We start from the raw sequence: 6,228 nt of genomic DNA on the forward strand, positions 1-6,228 counted from the left end.
CTTTTTCGTGCATTTTTGCTCTCTAAAATTTGCTCTCTAATAAAAATTTGCCTTCACTAATCACATATTGTAACACTGGCATTTAAAATTTAACTTTTAACATAAGCATGGTTATCTTGTTAAAAAGGCTACCCGAATCAGTTTTTAAAAAAGATTAACTCAACAATTATTTCACGATATCTTTAGAGTTAGCCTACGTGAAGTGGTTTAGGTTTTGAGCATTTCTTTGCACTAAGCTATGGGTATCACTCGAATTGTACTTTTTTGCAGGGGTGGCTAAAAAATTAATTCAGTAAGCATAAATCATTGCTTAATTTTAACAAGCGAGATACAGCCTATCTTAGGCCATTGTACAATCGCACTATTGCTTGCATTTTAGTGACATTTATTAAATAGCGTCTGAGGGGATGTGAAAAAGAAAAACAGGTACACTAAAAGATTGTGGAACACTTTGCAAGAATATTTTGTCAAGCCTTCAAGTGCTCTAGGTTCCAATGTTGTCCAGTTTTGTTCCATTTCCTTTGAAAAGTGACAACGTCAAATAAACCTATCAATTATTTTATTTTCATAGAATTTTGATAGATGCAATCGCAATTGTAACACACCACAGAAAGGGTCAGAACATGGTCTAGATATTTCGTATAAAAACGGATTAAAAGCGCTATGAAGGGGTAGATCATATTTCCTAAGGAAATTTAACCTAGAACAAAGCACTGATAATAGGCAATAGGGGCGTAATCTCACTGGTCACGCCCATCACCCTTTCATTTTTTAGTCAAGTTTAAGGATAATTTCTTTTAATATTTTCTTTGTAGTAGGTTGTAATTCAAAAGAGCCTTATGTTTAAAATTGTTTATTATATGGATTATGTTCTTATCCTTTTTAAACATATTAATGATTTGATGCAAAGATAGATTGAAATCCTCTTTTGTGTTCATTTGTTCTGTGGTCTGGCCAACATCAATGAAGCATTTGTTCATAATTTCAGATGTTTTTGGGTCAGTGATCAATGAGTTATTCTATGTAAAAAAGAGATCTGAATCGTCATGATTTTTTCCAAAAAAGACTCATAGCTACTTTGTGTACTTTTTTGCAGTATTTTATTTGCGTTTTATTCTAAGTTCAATTACATCCCGGTGCACAACTGTCAGGGGTTTTGTTCTTTGCCCCTGACTAGCCTTTGATTTTAACAAAAATCAAAAGGTGCATGCTGTAGATACTGGAGAAAGTACACTTCACTGAAATTCTCTAGGCCTCTATGATATATGAATTTAGCCAGGAAATTTCATGTGTATATGTAATATAGGGAAGGCTTGAGTGGTTTACAACAACTTTTGCATGACAACAAAAAGTCTTAAGAATTGAAGAAAATACATTTTAAAAGGTTTTAACTTTAACTATATAGTCTGAAATAACATGAAGAAATAATCCTAAATTTAAAAGAAATTCAAATTCAGCAAATATCAGATAACATAAACACCAATCAACCCATCCACATTCCCTATTGAAATTTTGTCTTGGTATGAACGAAGCAAAAATGACATCAATCATTAAAGATATTAAGGTCTTTCAATGGCACATTTAGAAGAATTTTAAAGTGTTCTACCAAATTTTATGGTCTAGATTCAAAGAATAAATTAATTTTTTTTAATTTACCACGTCCTTTTAACTCAATACTTCTTGCTATCTGGGACGCTGAAGATCAATAATCTTGCTGCTTCTCTAGACACATGGTATACCAACTTCTTTGCCGACGTGTTAGAAACATTTTCTAGGGTAACATTTATTAGAACTGGTTCGTTCAGATTCTCCCCTTCACTGCCTGTGAACCACTTTCTGTCTCACAAAGGCACCCCACCACACCCCACTCCACCCCACCCCACCCCACCCCACCAGTAGTTACCTGAAAATTGGGTAGGGTGGGGAAAATAGGTGTTTATCTTTGGATAAAACGTATAAGCTGTATTTTGGTTTTAAAGGCAGATTTCTTCAGATCTTTTTGACTACGTCACTTTTTTCGTGGTCTGATGCAGGGCCTAAAATAAGCGTGGATCTGACTCACTTTGTGGAGTTGCAAATTGAGATTGTGGAACTGCAATTGTAGATAGTGTGGATTTGTAAACAGCGCCTTTTTATAGTAAACAGTGCAGCATAAAATACCAATCGAAACGCTTTAGAAGATAGAAGTAGGAACATCTTTTTCAATGCAAAGTGAAAGCCCAATCCCAGCCTTATGTATTGCACTCATTTTTTACAAGTAAATTGCTATAAGAAATGAGCAATGGACAGTAAAAAAGATTTACAAACTGTGAAACTCGAAGCTTCAGTACATTACGCTTTGTGATATTGTCGTACTGTTTTGAAGAAAGATGGACTCGGTATACATCTTTAACTTCAAGACATCATGTCAAGTTAGTTTGCTTTTACGACTTACTTAAAAAACACTGAGCCTAAAGACTGAGACTGAGATTATGATTTCCTTCCCGTAATGTATTTGGGGGTTTATGTAGATTTCAGTAGATTGCAGAAAAAGTTGCAAAACAATTCAGCTAAGGTGTTTTAAATTGGAGAAGCATTGGAAAGATTCTTCGAACCTATAAGTAGCAGTTCTTATTGACTGCGAACCCGTTTTTGTTCTTTTTCATGATTCTTTAAATTGTTTGATCATAGATAAATTTTTATTCCATCTAACTCGGTTTTGTATTTTTAAAGTAATTGAAATCTTCTCTGAATCGTTATGTTTAAGAATAAGGACAGGAAGAAGCAAATGTTTTCCGGTGTTTCAAAGGGTGTGGTCGTAAAAAATCTAGGGCAGGCTCCCTAGCTCGGCTCCAGCCATTCCCCCTATAGGCTGGTGCATGGTGTCTGCGTTACTAACAAGATGGGGGGAAAGATCATGCTTTCAAACTACACAAAAAGAGAATAAAAAGAGACAAGCTCATTTTGTACATAAGTGAGAGAAGAGATTATTTGCCATCCGTAACGAGGTTTTTGTTTATAATATCGAATTTTTTGAAGAAAAGATTTGATGACAAAGAATTGGATGGACTGAATGCAATTAAAATGACTTTTGAAGGCCTCACTCTGGCAAAAGTGTAGCAAGATTTCATACAACCGAGCATTGAAATTCGAGAAATAAATGATCAAGATCTCAGAGATCTTAGATTTGGTCTCAGAGGAGTTCTACCAGGCGAGACAATGGCACGCCGTCTCGCAGCAAACCCTAATTCTGCCGATGTAGAGAGGTTGATTCCCATCTACAAAAAGATAGTAGCAGGTTGGCAAAGCAGCATATCTCCAGAAACACTTAACAAATAGATAAATATCGCAAGTTTCGAGTTCCGTGAACAGCTACAAAGATATGATTCCAAAAAACCAAAAACACTAAAGTCTGGGAAACGAAACTGATTTAAGGAGATTTTCGTAGGAGAAAGGGAAGAAAAACAACTTTGACGGAGATCCAAACAAACGATGCCAATAGGTTTCCTTTCGATAACTATTTGCTCACATCACTATATGTTTTTAATTTTCTAATTAACCCAATCAATGTATTGAAAAAATCAGCTTCTTATACTTCTTTCATTTAAGATTTTACCCAATTTAATGCTATTTGCACTATAGTGGCAGTTTCTATATTTGCCACGCCCATTTTGCCAATCGTAGCAAAGTACCACGCCAAAATTTTATAAAGAAATGTGGATCTGTAAAAATTTCTTATTTTAGGCCCTGGTCTGATGAGGCTGTTGTCGAACGTCTGTAAAAAGATTGAATTGATGAAAGTGTCTCTGGACATGCAGTTTGGCTAATGAACATCATACAAGTAAACAAAGCATTGGAAATGATCTCTGTAATATTAATTGTCGTCACCTCATTTTAGCTGCACAAACCGTCAGTTTTCCATAGAAGCAAACCTTGCTTTACACATTTTAAGCTGCCTAGGATGTGAGACTTCATAGAATCAAAGCCTTTTTGCCAATAGGATCAGAGAAAGTACAATCTTTTCCTTGAAAGAATCTGCCCTGGGCAATATTCTTATATTTCCATGGAAAAACGATGCTGAGAAAAGGACTTCAAATATCTGCTGAAAAGTGCAAACAGTCGAAGTCTAGGTAATCTATATATCCAGTCTGGGATATAGTAATTAAGTCTAAGGATCAATTTACCTCATAGTGAATAACAGCGTAATAAAGAACTATGGCTGCTTTGTTTTCGAGGTCTGTTCTTTCTAGTTGCTGTTCCAAAACAGAAATGTGCCAGATGGGATGTCTAAGCTGTTCGGTAATACCAAAAGGCATCTTAGAGTGTTTTAAAACTGATAATAGCAGAAATAAAATTATTTGCAGGAACGAGGGGAGCATAACAAGACGATTCTCAGATAATGAAGACTGATTTAGTATATGTCAAGAGTTTTACGTCGGTGCACCGTGCACCGTGCACGGGCAGGATTCTTAGCTTCTGTCTTATGTGAAAGAGTCTACAGGCTTGATTCAGCGATATAGCCGCCCAGGTTCTCAGCACGTATTAAATAGACAAGGACTATTGTTGGGCAGCTCTTGCCTGCGTAGTATATCATTTAAACATGGATCCAAAAAAAATTTAAAAGTACGTTAACTGAAAGTAGAAAAAGTTCACTTATGGCATTAACAACGGAAACAAACCCTAAAGCTTCCCAAGCTCTACTCCCCTGCCCCCTGCCCTACAAGCCTTCTGAGTACCGGATACCTATCGTTGGTACCAGATCCTCAATGACAGAGTGGATCGCAAGCTATGTGACATATGTGAGAACTTTCAAGGTTATTTCGAGCTACAGCAGCACAAGACACGAACAAGAAACAGCGAATATTTAATTAGGCTTCCAGGCATAAAAACAGAATATGCTAGGAAGTCGTTCCATTGTATGGGGGCAAAGCTGTACATCGAATTACCAATCGATCTTAGGAAAACTGAATCTTTTAAGCAATACGATGGACTGTTAAAGAAGCATTTGAGTTGAAAATTGTGATATTATAAGTATATGGATCTTTTAATGTTGTAATTACTGCTAGGTTCTATAAGAGTTTTTTATAGGTTTTTATCTTTCTTTTCTTTTTTTACAGGACACTTATTGATAACAGCATTTTTATGTTGAAATGTACATCATGTATAAAGATTCGTTATATTATTATTATTGTATTATATTATATAAGCAGTGGAAGGTCTTTCGAGAGGAGAAGAGGAGCCCGTGCTAGGAGCAGCGAAAATGTCTTTTTAGGATTTCCATTTTCCTACGGATTCAAAACCCCTGCGATATTAGCCTCTCTTTACTAAAACAAATGATTTGTTCCCAGTCTCCTTGATCTTAGGGTATTTTTTCAACTACCTCTACCTAAAGATCCTCAGTGCCAATGGAAGATGAAAAATGAGCCTCATTTTCAAAAATTTTTAGCTCATCAGTGCAGTGATATTGGCAAAAAATTCATCAAAGATTTCAGCTAATTTTTTCTATTTCCCCGTTTTCTAACAGGGCTGATATAATTTGGTAATTGAACTTTGTCTGGGAAAACTGACTTAAATGCTTCCAGAACTTTTGTTTGCCCGTAACATTCTAGAGTAAATTCCTACAGGTCTTAATCGAAAAATTGAACACGAGAGGTAGAAACAGATTTTAGTTTAGAAAAATCCTAATGAAGAATTGAGATATGTGTTAAAAAATCAGCGAATCTTGAAAATAGTCCGAGAATAAAATGCGGTAGACGTTTGGAAAATTTTTGTCCACCAATTTCTGACATTAACATAGTGCCATGTGTGAAATATGTTTAATATGTTACAAAGCGGCTGAGACATGGCTAGTGAAAGTTGTGGATTTTAACAATGCAATTCTTTTTATCTTGTTGATAAGGTTTGGCAGCAAGATCAAACTCACAACCATAATTACGGGGATTTGACAAAAAAGGAACCTGTTCGGGTAAAAATATTTATGGGCAATGACCGCTCATTTGACAGAATATCAATTTTTTAAACAATGTTTGACGTCACTGAGTCACACTGGGCCGTCGGGTCCCCTTTTCGGCCCCTTTTCGTATTCAACTTCCAAAACTTCGATGTTTTCCGCAGAAGCAGAGAGAGGCTCTTCACCCAACTAGTATTTGCTCATGAAGGGCCCACCATCCGCCATCTGGTGCCACCACCATCCGTCATGAAGTTTTGTTCCAAATAATTGTTTAGTTCCTTTGCAATCTTTGACGTAGA

The sequence above is a fragment of the Rhopilema esculentum genome, chromosome 8, assembly GCF_057945365.1.
Source record: "Rhopilema esculentum isolate cy_ngs chromosome 8, ASM5794536v1, whole genome shotgun sequence".
In the NCBI taxonomy this organism is placed as follows: Eukaryota; Metazoa; Cnidaria; class Scyphozoa; order Rhizostomeae; family Rhizostomatidae; genus Rhopilema; species Rhopilema esculentum.